Raw genomic sequence first — 21,206 nt, 5'->3', positions numbered from 1 at the left:
ATCAATCAAAATATGCATCAAATTAGCGTTTAAAAAGGAATTAACCGGTTGACGGCAATTTCATTCAATTGAGAAACCCCATAAGTCAATGACTTACATAAACGTATGCAGTTTTAGTTTTACAGAAATAATTTTTTTTTTTTTTTTTTCAAAATTCGCGCTTTTTTGGGAAATTAATTTCAAATGTTGTTTTATTGTTGACTGTTATATGACTAATTAAAATGTTTACAGTTATAACAATTTTTTGTAATTTCTGAGTTTAAGAGTTTAAATGCATATTTAATACTTCATTTTATCAGTGTGTAACGCTGGGGTGCGTTATCCTGCACTTAGTGATGGAAGGGTGCAGTTTCGTGGGTCAAAGTTTGCCCCGCTAGCTCTTATGAAACTCTGACTTTATGATTTTACTTTTCTAATTTACCCGAACTGGCTGTACAATCTTAAACTACTACTAGTACTTAGCCTAAGGTTCAGTTCGGCGATGGATTGTTGTCCTCGATGTCCTTAGACTGGCGTTTGGTTAGTTGATCCTCGGAAATCACCTCCTTGGATCGTGATACTGGTACCCAATGCTGTAACTTAAAAGACCCTTAATTGTCTAATGTGGACTTGGGGAACACAGGTGAATTCACTCAAAAACTGGTTTCAGTTGATAGAATAATTAATTATCTAACTAATAATTAACTATTTGCAACGTCGCACACACACACTGATCTATCAATATCAGTTACTGTACTTAACGTGTAACGAGTAAAATAATAGGTTGAAATTAAAATTATTCATTAAACATTAAATATAAGCCAAATTAATTATGAATCAAATCATTTCAAATACCAGAAAATCAGATCTTGGATGAATCCGCAAATTGTTATCAATGATATATCACCATATTCATAATTTCAAATAAACAGTTACCCCTTTTAGCTCAGTTTAGCTCGCCGGAGTCCAGGGTTCAAAAGGGGGTCTTTAATTTATAGACAGTTTTATAAATAAACAATGAACAAAACTTTATTTAAACAAAAAACAAAACAAAAACCTTTTTACATGAGCTCCGATGCTCAGTTCTACTACCCTTACAATACTTAATATCCATAATTTTAACGCGGGTTAATAACAAAATGTCGCTGGTTATCAATATTTCCACGCGGTCCCGTAACACACAAAATACACACACACGGTCAAGTAATATACAACACACATACACACACATACCAAAATTAACGCGGCCTAACATCGCGGTGCTACCCCTTCCCGGTTGCTTCAGGGAAGTCTGGTCGACTACCTCGTCGGCCCTACACACGTTCCTTTCCCCCCCCCCCCCCATGAGGGTAAGTGGGTGGTCTCCAACAGACCCTCACCTACTCGGTTCACAAATACCTACCACCCCTTGGCAGAAGGCCTCAGGGTGGAGTTCCTCAACCCTCCATGAAAAACAAAAACTGCACTTACCTGGTCCGGTCGGACGCCTGGTACGAGAGTTTCCGTTAGTTGTCCGGGAATGGTCTTCTCAGACAACGTCTCTGGAGAACTAGGTTGCCTCTACGGGCTTAAATGCGCGGTTTTATCATTATATCTACCCGCTGTAGATATGGACGGGAATAAATTCCATCACCCTCTATTGTTGATATCGAGAGTATACTGTTTGTGAAATTCTTTTAAGTCCCGAGTTATAAAGTCAAAGGAAATCGAGTAAAAATAATTTTATCAAATGTAAAGTTGAATTTAAAGAAAAAGAATTCGTTTAAGATGTTAAGTAAATACTAACTACCGAGAACTTAGCCGTGCGAGCGACGGTAATCCGGGCGGACGAATAGAAAATGAAAGAATGGACGATTGAAATATTAGAGTTAAATTCGTTTTCAGCTAATATTTCTCGTATTTCAGTTTATTTTATAATTCTTTCAATCTCTTGAATCTTTTAAACGATTTATTTGAAATTTCTATAAGCGTTTTTATTTTATTTCCTTTGATTTTGCCTGCTCAGGACTTAGAATAATTTTCGCTCGGGCGCGCATTCACATACTCATATAGTACATCCATATAATTTTATATCTCGCTACATTCATTCAACTTAAACTTAAAAAACACAGCCATATAAGTATAAATAATAATAATAACTCATTGCTGAAGGAAAAATAATAATGTTTATAATAAGAAAAATAAACCCAAATATTATTTACAAAAAGTCTAAGAAACATAAATAAGAAATAGTTTTTACGTCAGTAGATATAAGAGTAGTAATAAGTACACCGTAGATTAGTAATTAGTTGTTTAAACCATAAAACAAACATTAGAATTTTAGTCCTAGTTTTAAGTATACTAGTTTTAAGTAGGTAGTCAAGAAAATATAAGAACAATAATGAGTACTTAGTAATAGTGAATAAGTAATTTAAGCAAATAATAATAAAAGAAAATAGTATAAGCACTTTAGTTCTAGTTTTAAGTATAGGAATCATACTAGTTTTTAAGTAATTATAGTAACAATAAGTATAGTAACATATAAACGATAAGTAGTCATAGTGATAAGAATAATAGATTAAGCACAAATTATCACAATCACAAATCACAGGTGCCCTCAAATACTGGTCATCTCCAGCCCACCATCACACCTCTCCTACCTCAACAAAGAAAAGGGGATAGCCTGCTGTCCTCTTTTCTTCCAGCTTCTATTCTTCCCGTTCCTGAAGCTTGGCTAGCATGTCCCAGACAGTCTTTCCCGTCGGCTCGATTTTTGGTGTCCATGAGAATTTGCACCTTGTCACCTTATACAGTCTCAACTCCCCGTCGTAAGCCGTGAATACGGCCCTTTTCTTGACGACTTTAGGTTGTACCTCCACCAGTGGGGTCAACGAAGCCAACAGTTTTTCCAAGGGTGTCCGGCACCTGCTGGGAGGATGCGGGAACAGATCTCCTGGCCTGTTCTCGAAGTAGCTCGGGTATTCGGCTAATAGTGGCAAGTCATCATACTCGAGCCACGTAGCTGCCAGTTGGACGGGTGTGGTCGCGGACTGGGGACTGCTCCTTACGAGTGGGCCCGGGTTGGTGACCACCACTTCTATTTTCTTTCCAGGTCCGGAGTTGGTCAGCGTGGTGGCTTTGTTTATTTAACAATTCACACGGTTTATTGCTATTTAAGCAATTTATTCACGGTTTACACGGTCACGTAATATATAAGCACACACATACTCAAAAGTTCGCGGTCTACAACGCGGTATTACTCCTCCCGGGTGCTTCAGGGGAGTCTGGTCGACTACCCCGTCGGCCCTACAGGAAGTCCCGTCCCAGAGGGTAAATGAATGGTCTCCGTCAAACCCCCACCTACGCGGTTAGTTTCACCTGCCGTACCTCAGCAGAAGGCCTTAGTACGGGGAGATCAAATCTCCCCGAGAATACAAATTTCGCTTACCTTGATCCGGTCGGACATGGGGTAGGCGAAGTTCCAGATGTTGTCCAGGGAATGGTCTTCCTCTAAAAAACGTCTCGGGAAACTAAGATGCCCCTACGGGCTTAAATGCGTTAAACTTAGTCTCCCGAGACGCCCATCCGCAAGGAACAGTCCCCAGCTGGGTACGACACCCACGGTAACTGCACTGGTGGCCAGTAGCAGGCCAAAGAAGGCGAGAATTGCGACAAACAAAGCCACCACGCTGACCAACTCCGGACCTGGAAAGAAAATAGAAGTGGTGGTCACCAACCCGGGCCCACTCGTAAGGAGCAGTCCCCAGTCCGCGACCACACCCGTCCAACTGGCAGCTACGTGGCTCGAGTATGATGACTTGCCACTATTAGCCGAATACCCGAGCTACTTCGAGAACAGGCCAGGAGATCTGTTCCCGCATCCTCCCAGCAGGTGCCGGACACCCTTGGAAAAACTGTTGGCTTCGTTGACCCCACTGGTGGAGGTACAACCTAAAGTCGTCAAGAAAAGGGCCGTATTCACGGCTTACGACGGGGAGTTGAGACTGTATAAGGTGACAAGGTGCAAATTCTCATGGACACCAAAAATCGAGCCGACGGGAAAGACTGTCTGGGACATGCTAGCCAAGCTTCAGGAACGGGAAGAATAGAAGCTGGAAGAAAAGAGGACAGCAGGCTATCCCCTTTTCTTTGTTGAGGTAGGAGAGGTGTGATGGTGGGCTGGAGATGACCAGTATTTGAGGGCACCTGTGATTTGTGATTGTGATAATTTGTGCTTAATCTATTATTCTTATCACTATGACTACTTATCGTTTATATGTTACTATACTTATTGTTACTATAATTACTTAAAAACTAGTATGATTCCTATACTTAAAACTAGAACTAAAGTGCTTATACTATTTTCTTTTATTATTATTTGCTTAAATTACTTATTCACTATTACTAAGTACTCATTATTGTTCTTATATTTTCTTGACTACCTACTTAAAACTAGTATACTTAAAACTAGGACTAAAATTCTAATGTTTGTTTTATGGTTTAAACAACTAATTACTAATCTACGGTGTACTTATTACTACTCTTATATCTACTGACGTAAAAACTATTTCTTATTTATGTTTCTTAGACTTTTTGTAAATAATATTTGGGTTTATTTTTCTTATTATAAACATTATTATTTTTCCTTCAGCAATGAGTTATTATTATTATTTATACTTATATGGCTGTGTTTTTTAAGTTTAAGTTGAATGAATGTAGCGAGATATAAAATTATATGGATGTACTATATGAGTATGTGAATGCGCGCCCGAGCGAAAATTATTCTAAGTCCTGAGCAGGCAAAATCAAAGGAAATAAAATAAAAACGCTTATAGAAATTTCAAATAAATCGTTTAAAAGATTCAAGAGATTGAAAGAATTATAAAATAAACTGAAATACGAGAAATATTAGCTGAAAACGAATTTAACTCTAATATTTCAATCGTCCATTCTTTCATTTTCTATTCGTCCGCCCGGATTACCGTCGCTCGCACGGCTAAGTTCTCGGTAGTTAGTATTTACTTAACATCTTAAACGAATTCTTTTTCTTTAAATTCAACTTTACATTTGATAAAATTATTTTTACTCGATTTCCTTTGACTTTATAACTCGGGACTTAAAAGAATTTCACAAACAGTATACTCTCGATATCAACAATAGAGGGTGATGGAATTTATTCCCGTCCATATCTACAGCGGGTAGATATAATGATAAAACCGCGCATTTAAGCCCGTAGAGGCAACCTAGTTCTCCAGAGACGTTGTCTGAGAAGACCATTCCCGGACAACTAACGGAAACTCTCGTACCAGGCGTCCGACCGGACCAGGTAAGTGCAGTTTTTGTTTTTCATGGAGGGTTGAGGAACTCCACCCTGAGGCCTTCTGCCAAGGGGTGGTAGGTATTTGTGAACCGAGTAGGTGAGGGTCTGTTGGAGACCACCCACTTACCCTCATGGGGGGGGGGGGAAAGGAACGTGTGTAGGGCCGACGAGGTAGTCGACCAGACTTCCCTGAAGCAACCGGGAAGGGGTAGCACCGCGATGTTAGGCCGCGTTAATTTTGGTATGTGTGTGTATGTGTGTTGTATATTACTTGACCGTGTGTGTGTATTTTGTGTGTTACGGGACCGCGTGGAAATATTGATAACCAGCGACATTTTGTTATTAACCCGCGTTAAAATTATGGATATTAAGTATTGTAAGGGTAGTAGAACTGAGCATCGGAGCTCATGTAAAAAGGTTTTTGTTTTGTTTTTTGTTTAAATAAAGTTTTGTTCATTGTTTATTTATAAAACTGTCTATAAATTAAAGACCCCCTTTTGAACCCTGGACTCCGGCGAGCTAAACTGAGCTAAAAGGGGTAACTGTTTATTTGAAATTATGAATATGGTGATATATCATTGATAACAATTTGCGGATTCATCCAAGATCTGATTTTCTGGTATTTGAAATGATTTGATTCATAATTAATTTGGCTTATATTTAATGTTTAATGAATAATTTTAATTTCAACCTATTATTTTACTCGTTACAAACGGTACAGGGCTTCCTATAAATTTACACAAATAACCGTTTTTGGTATAACAACAAATATGAGTTATTATATATTACAAACAAATATGATGCAATACATACGGGATAATTTATTTAACTAATTACCACTGACAGTAGACAGGTTACCAACAAAGACGAGTTAAGAATAAATTAATAATTAGCAATGACTTTAAGCGAACATGTCAATTGCTAAGCGACAATTAGCAGTAAATAGGAACTCGACTGTCTAACTCAAAGCTAACGACGAAAAAGCTCTGATGACGCGTTAATGCGCTCTTTTATAGGCAGAACTCCCGCACTAGATCATGTGCCAGTTCTGACGACGAAAACCAGAGGCGTACGATGCTAACATCGTAACATCACCCTCCTTAACTTTAACCTGGGTAGTGTCAATGATAAAGCGACAAATACTTGCTAAAGTTGATAACAATGTTTTTACGCCGACAGTAACGTCCCATTCATTCGATACAATATTGTTCAATCACACTGTGGCAAGAGATACTGGCTTCACAATAACTCTAGCGAGTATCTCCCTAATATATCAAAATATAATTATATCTGAGTAATCGATAGTTATAAAATTTTAAGCAAAAATATAATAAGTATTCTAAATTCTATAATCATTACAAGTATTATCACGTTGACTCAGTTCTGGACTCATCATTGTCCTTTCTCTATTCACTACCTTTCAGGTACGTTAAGAATAGAAATCAAAAATAAAAAATAAAACTAAAAATACTGAATACAACACTATTGTGGTAATACTGGTGTTCTCTTTGGAACAAAAAAAATAAACAATAATTGAACTGGCATGTTTACATGCGCTGGTTAATCTGAGCAACGTTTCTTTGCGCACGTTCTCTGGTCATAAATGAATATTTTGGATGTAACGTGCGTTTGACAAGAATAAAAACAAAAAATAATAAACAAAACTAAAAACCGGTTTATAATAATGGGCACTATCGTCTTTATGTAATACTGGTTTCTTGGATAAATCTTGATCACACTGTCAATAATTATCACACGTACATCTTGTCACGTCCGGGAAATTTCTAGGGCGGTAAAATCTGGTACGCCCCCCGTGCAGCTTGTGTCATCTTGACTCTGTTTCTGCATGTTCGACACGAATCGTTCATAAATGGATGTTGAGTAGAGCAGTGGCGACAATATCCTCTCATCTCTCTGTAACCGTCAGTGTTCAAGTGCTGACATGGACACGTGTTATCGGTGTGTCCAAGTCTCCGACAATTGGTACAGTAGCATTCGCCTCTAAGCTCATTCTGGCACTTGTCATAGCTGTGCTCCTTCTCTTTACACTTCAAACATCCTGGTATTGGGACAGGAGCCAGTCTAGTTTCGATAGTCTGAGTGGCAATGGTTCTGGTGGACTTTGGTGCAATAGATTCTGCAATTTTCTTCACTGTTTCTCGCCATTCAGCTTGCGAAAGCATATTGCGTAGGTTGGAGTCAACTAACTTAAGATCCCTCCCAATCATCATTTGGCACTTAACTTTCATTGATGGGATCGGGATATCTGGTACATGTACTGGTGTCAGTACTGGTTCCTCAGGTGTTGTTAACACTGAGTTCTTCTCGTGGTACACTAGTACATTGGATAGATGCCGATGAAAGCCCGCTGCTAGTGTAATTTCGGTCGTTACAGGGATATCTGGGTATACTGGGTATACTGGGTTAGTCCAGTAAGAATTCCGATCGCCAATTTTTCCGTGAAATTTACAGGTCCTCAGTAGTTGTTGATCTGCTTTCTGTTCTTTTGATACTTCTTTTCTGCTGTACAGAAATTGTCCAAGTTCCGCCATCCTGTGAAAAAACTATTATTAGACTGTGCAATGTACTAGTATTAGCTTATTTATAAATTACAATTTTTATTTTATAAGAACCTAACCGACTCATTGTTCGACTTTGGTTAAATTTCTGTTAGATCTGCGTGGTATTTTCAGATCATTAATACTAAACCTACCGACGATATTATTATCTTTATCACAGACACTTACCAAACTATTTGAATAAAAACTTTGTATATACAATGGGCCTCTACGAGGAGGCGCAAGCTTACCTGCGAATCCATCAACCTTTTTACTCAATTGTTTATTTTTAATAAATACCTCAGCACCAAGAACGATATTAATGTAAGGGTCTGGTGCTTGCTCATCCTGTCTGTTTTGAGCCTTGATCATAAACGACTCGATGTAGTGTCTCAGCTCATCGATTAAAGATAACACGGTAGTTCTGTGGTCTGGTTTGTTTAACTTGGTTAGAACTTTTCCTCCACGGTGAAGGTCTAAGTACCGGGGGTCACGGCCGAAGTTTAGGTAAGCTGGGCTTACTGTCAGCGAGCTGTGAACAGAAGTATTATATGCATAAACAAGTTCTGGGAGATTCTGGTCCCATCTGAAATGTTTATCTGCAAGAATAGTTCGAATTAAAGATTTTAAATTTCTGTTTATTCTCTCCACAGGGTTAGACTGTGGATGATATGTGGGTGTCAACTCGTGTACTATATTATTTGTCTGTAGATATTCAGAAACAACTTTGTTGACAAACTCAGTTCCGTTGTCGGTTACAACAACTCGTGGGTAACCCCAACGATTAAATACTGAGCGTAAAAATAATACTATTTTATTACCGGTTGGTTCTGATATAGGCTGGACTTCCAAATACCTTGAATACATGTCACATAAAACGATCAGATGTGTCTTCTGGTGCTGTGACTTGGACAGTGGTCCAACTGTATCGACTGATACACTTTCCCAAAGTTCTGTAATTGGTCTGTGCCCTGGTATTACTTGCGGTGGATTGGTATCTGGTTTTTGTATTTTACAAACAATACACTGGTTCACATATTTTGTCACATCAGAGTACATATTGGGCCAATAATAATGGCTGGCCACGTGGTGATAGGTTTTGTTTATTCCACCATGTCCGGACACTGTCTCGTCCTGCGCCTTGGTGATGATTGACTTGCGCTGTTCTGGTTTAACAACCAGTTTCCAATGCTCCGGCGCATCGTCGAATAACTGCGTGGGATGCCGTGGTCGATAATAATATAGGTCATTATCGAGGAATTTCCATTGAGGAAAGCGTGTTGGAGTAGCCTTGACCTCGTTAACTTTTCTATCGTACCACTGTTGTACTATGTCTTTTACTCGATTGACCCTCTCAGCCTCAGGTTCAATACCCTCGTACGCTCGGGAGAGAGCGTCAGCCGCTTCATTGCATATGTCTGGTCTATGAACTATCGTTATTGTGCATAGAGAATATTCTGCTACCCAACTGGCTAGTCTTCCTCTCGGATTTTTGACGTTCTGGAGCCACTTTAAACTCGCATTGTCGGTGACAACTGTCACTGGATATTCTTCATAGAAGCCCCTCAGTTTTTGGTAAGACCAAATGACCGCAAGGCACTCCTTCTCCGTCGTGGTGTAATTTCTCTCATGCTTATTTAAGGATTTACTGATAGCAGTAATATGATATTCCCGGTCTTGGCCCTTCTGGGTTAATACAGCGCCAATACCGGTGTCACAGGCATCTGTGTAAAGTATAAAAGGTAAATTATAATCAGGTACCGTTAATGCTGGTGCGTTCAAGAGTAACTCTTTCATGTTCATGAAGGCCTGTTGTTGTTCGGGACCCCATTTTCATGTTGCTTTCTCACTGGTAATTGACGTGAGTGGATCTTGAAGTTTTGCAACCATTTTCATATGTCGGCGATACCAATTTACCATCCCCAAGAACCGTCTCAGCTGTTTCTTATTGACTGGTTCTGGGTAGTCTCGTATAGCACTCAGCTTGCTAGGATCCGGGTGCAGTTCGTTACCCTTGATGATGAATCCCAGATATTTCATTTCTGCAACACAAAAACAACATTTCTCTCTTTTAATTAACAGTCCTACCTCCCTGAAGACTTTGAACATAATCTCGAGGACTCGTAGATGAATTTCAAATGTTGGTGTCGCTACCACCCAATCGTCCATATACGGATGAATTAAATTTATCCAGTGGGCTGGTAACTCAAGCTGGCGTAGTGTGTGTTTCATTGTTTGAATTATCAGATCCATATTACGCTGGAATGTTCCTGGTGCAGTTGACAGACCAAAGGGCATTCTTACAAACTCGAATGACCCCATTCCTTCAACAGCAAACGCCGTGTATTTACGATGTTCTGGTTTAATTTGAATCTGGTAATACGCGTTTGTGCGGTCGATGACACTTCGGTATGCACCTTCTCTGATGACTTCCAATGACGTGTCGATGTGTCTCATTGGGTAGTTGACTATTTTCATTATTTTATTCAGTGGTCGATAATCGATGCACATCCTCCATGTCTTAATATCGTCTGCGTCTTGCCCTGGTAGTAGTTTCTTTTTCACTATCACTGGCTGGAAGCTCCATTCACTGGTACTTGCTTGTATGATTTTCTGGTCAAGTAACTGCTCGATGATTTTATGCAGTGCTTCTGTTACCTTTGGTGACCGTCTGTATGGCTTGACGCGTATTGGTGTATAAGTATTTAATTCAATCTCGTACTCGACTCCTTTAAGAGTACCGAGCTCAGCTTTGTCCATTAATATAAATTCCTGGTCTAAGAACTTAGTTAGTTTATCCTGTTCATCTACGTCTAAGTGGATCGATCTAATTTGGTTACCTGGTTGTACTGGTTCACAAACCTTTTGGTGATTATCGTGTTTCCATGTCCACGTCATGTTGTCAGCGCGTAAGTGTATGCCGTTATCCATCATGAATCTCATCCCCAGGATGATATCATCAGGCATCTGGTCAAATACTTCAAACCATGCGTGTACATCGATCCCCTCAATCTCAAACGCAACGAATATTCTTTTGAGACTCTGTATGGCTGAGTTGTCTGATTTAGTTGTAGCTTTTGATTCACATCTGCTCCTTCAGATACAGTAATTACTTGTTGAATCACTGGTTTGGGTACTGCTGGTGGCTTTTCCCTTATAGGAGTCGGCACGTAGTAGTCTGCGCCGCAGCACTTAGCTATACAGTTACCCATTACGACACTACTTTGGACTCGGTTATTAATTCTATCTTTATAATTTATATCAAACTCGATTTTATTTAGTTCACCATCGTCAATTTGTTCTGACTCGGCCAATGACTGATGGTCGTCTGATATTCCATCACTTTCCGTTTCAATGTGTTGGCGGGATGGGTGGCCTTCCCCCTCCTGCTCCGAAGCGCAGTCTACTAACGTTATCGCGAGTACGGGAAACTGCGTATATCGCACTCGCTCAGTTAGTTTTTTCTACAGCTACAGTGCTTCGCTGTTGCTCCCACAGTGAAGCATCGCACACAAACATCAACTCTGTCCTCTTCGCAATCCCTGGTTTTGTGTCCACCTTTCAGTCCACAATTCAAGCACGTGTAAGTGCCTCCTACAGATCTACATGTGCCTTTAGAAGTATTAGATCCTGATCTATTGTTGCGATCACCTGATCTTGATCTTTCTCTGTAGCTGTGCTGGTTCTTTTTGTCAAAGACGACGTTAATTTTTTTATTATCGTCTTTCTCATAACTTATTGATTTATTTTTCTTAACGGCAGTTCTCCTGCTTTTTCTTTGAACACGGCATATTCTCATATTCTCTTCTTCTGAATTTGAATCTGTTGATTCATTCACTGAATCTTTTGCTGCTTGCAGCCTACGTACTGGTATTTTTCTGGCGTCTTTGACTCTTCTGATATCCGCTACCCTGCTTTCCGCGATGGATATTGATTCAGCGAATTGCTTGTATGTCGTTGGCTTCGGCATCGAGTTTAATTCTCTCTGAATCACCATATTAAGCTTTGGTTCTATCACCTCTAGTTGCTTGGATGTTGACATCGGATCTTCTAATTCAGCGAATTTGCTCCTCATTTGTCTCACAAATTCCTGTGTATTCTCGTTCTTCTTCTGGAATATGCTGAATATCTCCTGGAGTATTTCTGTGTCTAACGTTGTCTTACAGAATGCTACATTGAAGGATTTTTTTACATCCTCCCAGTTCGTCCATGTGTTCACGTTTAGTTTGAACCATTCTTTTTTATTGGCTATTGCTATTTTTAACAGATCAATTCTTTCTTCAAATTCCATGTCTTGTTCAATGCAGGTCTCAGTGAATGCTTGTAGCCACTGCTTAGGTTGTGAATCTGCTGTATATTTAAGATTATTACTTCTTATCAATGTTTCCATTGATTTTATTTTATCGGCTCGCCTTTTCATATTGTCTTCTCGTGTATTATACGTAGTATTTACCGTTTGGAATCCCTGGTGACCTTGATATTGGGTTCTCTGTCCTGGTCTGTACGTGTTTTGTATCTCTGGTCTACTGTGCGCATATATTTGAGGTTGCGTATACTGCAGTGAATATTTGTTGTAGTTATTCATGGGCACATTTTCGTTCTCACGTGATCTCATTTCGTGTTGCGTCTTCTGGTGTATTCTGGTTGAATTCTGGATTCCCTCCAGGTCTTCTGTATTGTCCCAGAGTTGTACATCCTTTACTATATAGTTTATTATGGAATTATCTCAATATCCCACATCTCCTTTTCTTATTCTCAGATCTTTTTCCAATTGTTCTACGTGTTTTCGACTAGTAAATTTTGGCATCGACTCAATTATTTCGATGTGAGCCGTCAGGTTTTTTTCTGTTCTCACCCTGTGTTTTGTCCAGTTGACGACGTCAGCCATCATCTTGCACCATATCGCATTGTCAACTTGTAGTTCTTCTGTCTGTTTTACGTTTGACATGAGTACTTCTCTTTTAAATTTATCTAAACCCCATAGTCTTTCTTCCTTTGTTAGAGTTGTTATATTTAAGGGTTGTGGCTCAGGTCTTGGAGGCGCGTGTATTATTATCTCCTCACTGTCAATGTCATCCTCGCCTTCGGGAGTTTTTACAAATCGAACTGGTCCGCCGACATCCACTCATCATGCCTTATGAGTGTGTACGGTTTTGATAGTTTTCTGTTTTCCGTAATTACTGGTATTTGTCTGCGTGCCGTTTGATTAATTTCATTTGGCTCTGTCGTTTGTTGTTCTATCTGGTCAAATTTATTTGTTTTGTCTGGTTGTCGATTCTGGTTTCCATGATTTCTTGTTGTGTTTAATTGTTGGCAAATCGTTTCTTTCACTTCCTACTTTATTTCCGCCATCGATTGGTTCACTATCGATCTCATTTCCGCTTGAAGTTCTTTTGTATATTTTCTTGTTTTAACCATTTTTAACAAACAGAAATTTAAATTCCGACGCAAACGAAAAAAAATTTAAAAAAAAACGGAAATAAAAATAAAAAAATAAAAATAAACACGAAAATCAATTAATCGACAAAAATTGGAAAATAAAATTTTAGCGGCGATTCCTTGTTTTTCGCTGACCAGAATCTCCGTCGCAATAAACCTGTTGACTTATACTAATTCTGTATTATTATTCGCGGTCACGTATGTGGAATAAATTTTTATCCGAGAAAAAAAAATTGAAAATATTAACTACTGGGAAAATATAAATTTTGTTTTATATTTTTCTATTTATTTTACTATTAATCTTTAAATAAAAGTAATTAAAATCAATACCTTTTAATATGGATACACGTGGATAACCTGTTTCTGAATTTTATATTCACGTAATATAATTTATTTTACATCCTTTTTGTACGTTTATCGCACGTATTAAATATATTTTATTACTCGGTAATGTTAAGCTTTTATTGATAACTTTTTAAATAAATTACTTCTATTTTATTTATTTACTGAGGACAAAAAAGACTTTACTTTGATATATTTGTGCTTGTGACCCGTGATGCGTAATAAAATACCTGTCAACAACTTTTATCTGTTTCTCTGTCTAATAAATACAGTTATTTATTACCCTGGTAGGTGGCGGTAAATCAATCATTTGATTATTGGGTCTCTACAATACCGGCAGTAAGGTTGATGAATTCCTAGGCGATCTTCTGAAACATACAATTTGAATTTGAAATTTTCCCGCGCTTGCGGATTATCGCCTAATTTGTTTTGTGTGGATATTCTTATGTAACAATAATGAACTAGTCATAACAATGAGTCAACCTGGCTGTTCGGGTATTTGTCTTGTATTTATTTTCTTGTTGCTAAGTCAAGTTTTATTTTTATATTATTTAGTGAAATTTAAGTCTTTTATTTTCTTTTATTTCTGTTACTAAGAGAATTTTGTTTGCACAGCTGCTATTATTCTGTGTTTTTATATTTAGATTTTAATCTTTATTCAAATTCTTTTGTAACTTATTTTACTTTAGAATATACTGGTTTTTTCGATTATATTTGTAAAACGACTTAATGTTTTTTTCTCTAGTCCGGTATATTATTTGTTTAACTAGACAAATAATTTTTCTGTTTTATACTTAAGTGTAATCTTATTATTAAGTAATTTACAAAATTTCTTATAATTAGTTTACAATGTTAATCACTGCACTTTTCACTGCACTTATCAATTTTATACTTAAGTCAATTTCCGGTTTAAATTAATGCTTTTATATATTTATTTTAACTTAATCCTAACGGAATTTATTTCTCTTTTTTTCCCTATTTGAGAAATTAAATTTAAACTATTTTATAGTCGTAATACCGGAAGTGAATTCTTATCACTTCTTTTGTTGTTTCCAGGCGAAAAGAAATTTCTAGAAAAATTTAATCTCGGGTAATTTTCTTTTTGTCTCTCTAATTTTTAGAGATAATTTTAAACAAAAATGTAATTTTTACTGAAAAATTAACTGACAAATCTGATTTTTTTTTTGAACAAAAAATAAACTAAAAATGGAGAAAAAAGTTATATTTCTAGAGCAGAAAAATATACAAAAACTAGTTGTGTGCGTTTTCTTCCTGATAAAACGCCAAAAAAATCATGGCCTTAGGAATTTTCGGGAACAATTTCTCTAATTGAACCTGCTTGATAGTCGACAATTCTTTGTCCGGTGTTTTTACTGTTATTTCGTGGACTCTACTCGAAATTTATTGATTTTATGTCCAAAAATTTTAATTACAAAGGGATTCATGTAAGTTTATATAATTAAAATGATGTGAGTTACAGGCTTAATCAATTAAATTGATTTAATGAAATCAATCAAACCCGTTTCGCGTTATTGCTGAAGGCAATGAAATATAAGCTTAATTAACTATTTCATTAATTAAAACCCGTTGGGCGCCATTGTAACGCCGGGGTACGTTATCCTGCACTTAGGGATGGAAGGGTGCAGTTTTGTGGGTCAAAGTTTGCCCTGCTAGCTCTTATGAAACTCTGACTTTATGATTTTACTTTTCTAATTGACCCGAACTGGCCGTACAATCTTAAACTACTACTAGTACTTAGCCTAAGGTTCAGTTCGGCGATGGATTGTTGTCCTCGATGTCCTTGGACTGGCGATTGGTTAGTTGATCCTCGGAAATCACCTCCTTGGATCGTGATACTAGTACCCAATGCTGTAGCTAAGAAGACCCTTAATTGTCTAATGTGGACTTAGGGAACACAGGTAAATTCACTCCAACACTGGTTTCAGTTAATAGAAGAATTATTTATTTAACTAATAATTAACTATTTGCCACGTCGCACGCATACACTGATCTATCAATATCAGTTACTGTACTTAACGGTACAGGGCTTCCTATTAATTTACTCGAATAATCGTCTTTGGTATAACAACAAATATGAGTTATTATATATTACAAACAAATATGATGTAATATATACGGGATAATTTATTTAACTAATTACCACTGACAGTAGACAGGTAACCAACAAATATGAGTTAAGAATAAATTAATAATGAGCAATGACTATAAGCGAACATGTCAATTGCTAAGCGACAATTAGCAGTAAATAAGAACTCGACTGTCTAACTCAAAGCTAACGACGAAAAAGCTCTGATAACGCGTTAACGCGCTCTTTCATAGACAGAACTGCCGCACTAGATCATGTGACAGTTCTGTCACGACGAAAACCGGAGGCGTACGATGCCAACATCGTAACAAATTTAATAAATGATTTGAGTGAAAATATTTAAAAAACTATGATTTTATAACTTTTTTTTTCCGTTTGGTTGAGAAACCGCATAAGTCAATGAACTTTAAATAATTTTTTTAGTAGTTTCAGATAAAAAATTAAAGGCCGTGGGACGATAAGTATACCGAATCGGCCCCAGATAGGGATCAGGCTCATTTTTTCAGGGAATGTTTGTACCCAAGACATACTTCGATGCTGCGAGTTTCAGGTCAATCTATAACCACTTCGGAGTAAATCGAAAAATACTGAAAATTAGAAAAAATTGATGTTCTCAGAGCGTACTTATTCGATTGATCTGAAAATTGGATATGTTTTAGGGGTTGATGGTAGCTATCTGGAAAAAAAATAAGAGCTATTTCGGCTCTCGAAAACCGAAAAAAAAAACGAGTTTATATTTTTAATTTCAATTTTTGAGCATCTTACCATTACAACACAGTCATGAAAATATTTTTTTTTGAATTCCTCATCCAATTTCCTATGAATCTATGGCCATTCGAAATTTTTAAAAATGGTACTACATATTGAAAAAAAATAAAAACCATTTTTTGCTCAAAAATCAGGTTTTTCTAATAATTTTACTCTTGAACTGATAAAATACAAAACTTATTCGTTTACTAAGGTAGAGAAAACCATAAAAGAATTAAAATATCCTTACATTATTAAAATAATTTCATTCAATGTACTTAACTATTATTAAAAACTCTATCAGTAACTGTAATGAGTAAATCAGTATTCGTTACTATTGTTTATGTAAATCAACGTTGTTTCAGAGAACTTAAACGTTCCCGCCCAATATTCAATGAATTTAACACTCACAAGATGGCATTGTAATTCGAAATTGGTAACACTGTTTTTTTTTTGTGAAAAGTCACTAGATCTGTAGATAACCTAAAAATTACTGAGTGTTGACATTCTAAAGAAATGGCTGTACTATTATCTATATTTAGTAATTATTTTTAATTGTTTAAATAACTATTTAAGTGAAAATATGTCGACCCCTGAAGCTAATAATCCAAAGTGTTGTATTTGTTCGAAGTACCTGAAAAAAATGCCGGGTACTCCAAAACATATAAAATCTGACGAAGAAGCTGAAGAGTTTTCAACTGTTTTTGAGTGTCCGATTGTAGTTGGTGATATTCTTTGTTCGAATTGTCGCGTTAAAAAATATAAAAAAACCAAACTTGGAGATGAGAATCAGGAATTATCATTGGAAGATGAACTACCTTCAGATAGGAGTGATCTTTTAGAAAGAACAGAATCGAGTTTATCAATGATGACTTTATCTCAATCAAGTACTGATGATCTATCTATTCATTTAGATGTTGCCTGTGATGATGAATTAGAAGAATGTATAGAAGTTCAAATGAAGAGAACTGTTGCGACTCATAGATATTGTTGTGTATGTTCTGTCTCAAATCAAAATCTAGTCGTTGTTCCTCAAGATACCCGTATGCAATGCTTTATAAAGAAAAGAATTTTTATTCCGAATGGGAATCGATGCTGCAGCGATCATCTCATAAAAAAACGCCTTTATACGGAGAATTTGAACCACTTGAAAGTTTATTCTAATTGGAGTAACTTAAGATCTTCAGGATTGTTTAAAATGATGGAAAGTTTGGCTGTAGAATGTGATTCGACACTTCTCGATAAAATGGATGATTTTCGAATAACTGATGAGCAACTTTTTATATTTACTGGATTACAACGTGAAAACATACTCGAATTGCGAGACTTATTGACAACTATGAGGAATACAGATTCCCGTTCAGTTATTCAAGCTCTCATTGTATTCTTATTTAAGTTACGTACCAGTAACTCTAACAGGTTGATATCAGCGACCTTACAATTGGAAAATGAGATGCTGGTTTCAAAATATTGTGACCAAGTGATCCAATCATTTGAGAAAGATATATTACCTCAGTACTTTGGTTTTCGATCTATGTCTCGAAAAAACCTCATTGAAAATCATTCATTACCACTTTTGAAAAGTTTGTTTGCTGATCGTAGTAATAAACTTTTCTTGATTTGCGATGGAACGTATGCTCGGCATCAAAAGAGCTCTAATAACGCTTATCAGAGAAAGTCTTTTTCTGGACAGAAGAAAGTACCGTTATGTAAGCCATTTACTATTTGTACTACCAATGGATATATAGTAGATATGTTAGGGCCCTACCATGCCAATGTAAATGATGCTAGTATAATGAAAGAAATTATCGATACTGCTGATGGTATTAGCAATTTGTTGGAACCTGGTGATGTTTTTGTTGTTGATAGAGGGTTTCGAGATGTTTAGTCGCACTTAGAAGAAAAAGGTTATGAAGTGTTAATGCCAGCATTGAAAGGCAAAAGAAATCGGTTAACAATCTCTGAATCTAATTCATCAAGATACGTCACAAAGATTCGTTGGGTAGTTGAAGCAGTACACGAAATGCTGAAACAAAAATATCGTCAACTAGACCTATAATTCGATAATAAAATGTTACCCAGAGTCAGTAATTTTTATAGAATCGCGTCATTTCTTCACAATCAGTACAACAAACGTCTTATTTCTGATGAAGAGTACTCAGACGAAATTGTTGAAATGATTAAATCTCGAAATTACACTAATAATACACTTGCTGATGAAGTTGATAAAAATGGTTGGCAGCGAAAAAAACTTCCTTTCGAAACGATTTTGTCCTCTGATTTGATCGACTTTCCAGAAATGACGGAGAAAGACCTGAAACTTTTCTTTACCGGTTCTTATCAATATAAACAAGCAGTATCATATCTAGCAGAGACGATTGACGAATCTGATAATATGACTATCCAGTTTGTCAGAGATAAAACCAATATTTTAAAGGCTCAAGTGCAATCTCATCATATTAATAGAAAAGTGTACAGATGTTTCATTGAATATAAACCTGATACTATTGGATGGAGTGGAATATCAAGATATTGCTGTGAATGCGCTAATGGATTGAGGGCAATCGGTTGTTGTTCGCACGTTGCTGCAATTATTTTCTATTTAGCATACGGGCGATATTTGGCTAAAATCCCCAGACCAGCAGCAATACTCAACACTTTATTTAATAAAGATAATATTACTCCTGTGATTGATGAAGATAGCGACGAAGACTAGTCACAAATTAGAAGAACAATTTTATTTATCATTTGTAGTAGATTGATGTATGTAATTGCAGTTTTAATTGCTTATGGATGAAATATCAGCGTTGAAATTAATAAATAAAAAAAATTATTTTAATAATGTAAGGATATTTTATTTCTTTTATGGTTTTCTCTACCTTAGTAAACGAGTAAGTTTTGTATTTTATCAGTTCAAGAGTAAAATTATTAGAAAAACCCGATTTTTGAGCAAAAAATGGTTTTTATTTTTTTTCAATATGTAGTACCATTTTTAAAAATTTCGAAAGGCCATAGATTCATAGGAAATTGGATGAGGAATTCAAAAAAAATATTTTCATAACTGTGTCGTAATGGTAAGATGCTTAAAAATTGAAATTAAAAATATAAACTCGTTTTTTTTAGGTTTTCGTGAGCCGAAATAGCTCTCATTTTTTTTCCAGATACCTACCATCAACCCCCAAAACATATCCAATTTTCAGATCAATCGAATAAGTACGCTCTGAGAATATCAATTTTTTCTAATTTTCAGTATTTTTCGATTTACTCCGAAGTGGTTATAGATAAAGACCTGAAACTCGCAGCATCGAAGTATCTCATAGGTACAAACATTCCCTGAAAAAATGAGCCTCTATCTGGGGCCGATTCGGTATACTTATCGTCTCACGGCCTTTTTCTTGTTGGAATCTTTTTCAGAGACGCTAAAATTATTGTATTCGATTATTTATTTATCATTTTAAGGTCAAGTTTCTCCAAAAAAATGTTTTTCGTGTTTCCTGAAAAATTTTGTTTTTTTGGGTGACACGCTTAAATATCCGCGGACAAAATATCCGCGACAAAATATCCGCAAAAAAATATCCGCAGACAAAATACCCACACGACAAAATAACCACACGACAAAATATCCGCGGAAATAATATCCACAGACAAAATATCCGTAAAAATATTTAATTGATGAAAATTCAATAGATCAAATATATGTCGATAAAATGAATTACCCTTAATTAAAAATCACAAGTTGCGACATCTAGTATATTTAAACGAAATTATATTTAAGTTTTCGAGCAACATATGTTTCGTGTAATCTATGCATTCCATGATTGCAAAAAAATTATTGTTCTTATTACGAATGTTTTTTATCACGTATTATTTAATCTCGTAATGCCACTGAAATTCATCGTGTCGCAAAAAGGAGGAAAACAGTTATTGCTCAATGATTATATATATACACGCAAAAGTGTAAATAAAAATAACATAACCTGGCGCTGTATATGTTACTCCGATACAGTGGCATGTAATGTTAAAGTTTATACAGATTCTGAACATCGTGACGGTTAGCTTATTATAATTATTATATATATATATTTTTTTTTTATTCATTTGATCCGTATAATTGCATTTGTTTACTTTATAATTTTTATTTTATAATATTTATTTTAATTTATATAATCACTTATCTAGGTAACGTTATTGGTGAAATACCCAACCACAATCATGGAGCTGATAATGCTAATATTGAAGCAAGAAAAGTTAAAAAAAAAATACGTAAACGTGGCGGTAACAACGATGATCCTCCTGGATTAATTATAGGAGATGTATTAGCTAATGTATCGTCTCCAGTAGTAGCACGTTTACCTAAACTAGTATCGTTGGCACGAAATGTCCAGCGTGTACGTAAAGATAAAGAAGTTGTATTTGTGGAACCAAAAAAACGTGAAGAATTGATAATACCAGATGGATATTGTAAAACTGGAAAAGGTGAAAATCTATTATACTATGATAGTGGTAATAACAAATCACGTTATCTAATTCTAACTACAAATTCAAATTTACAATGTTTATCTGAGTGTCAGCAATGGGCAGGTGATGGTACTTTTACATCAGTACCTCCGATTTTCAAGCAATTATACACATTGCACGGTTATAAAGATGGAAAAATGATACCATTAATATACATGTTATTACCGGACAAAAATGAGCAGACTTATATTAATGTTTTGACGTTGCTGAAAAATCG

This window comes from Microplitis mediator, chromosome 11, assembly GCF_029852145.1.
Source record: "Microplitis mediator isolate UGA2020A chromosome 11, iyMicMedi2.1, whole genome shotgun sequence".
Taxonomy (NCBI): domain Eukaryota; kingdom Metazoa; phylum Arthropoda; class Insecta; order Hymenoptera; family Braconidae; genus Microplitis; species Microplitis mediator.
The sequence above is the reverse complement of the archived record's forward strand: the minus strand, read 5'-3'. Positions refer to the sequence as shown.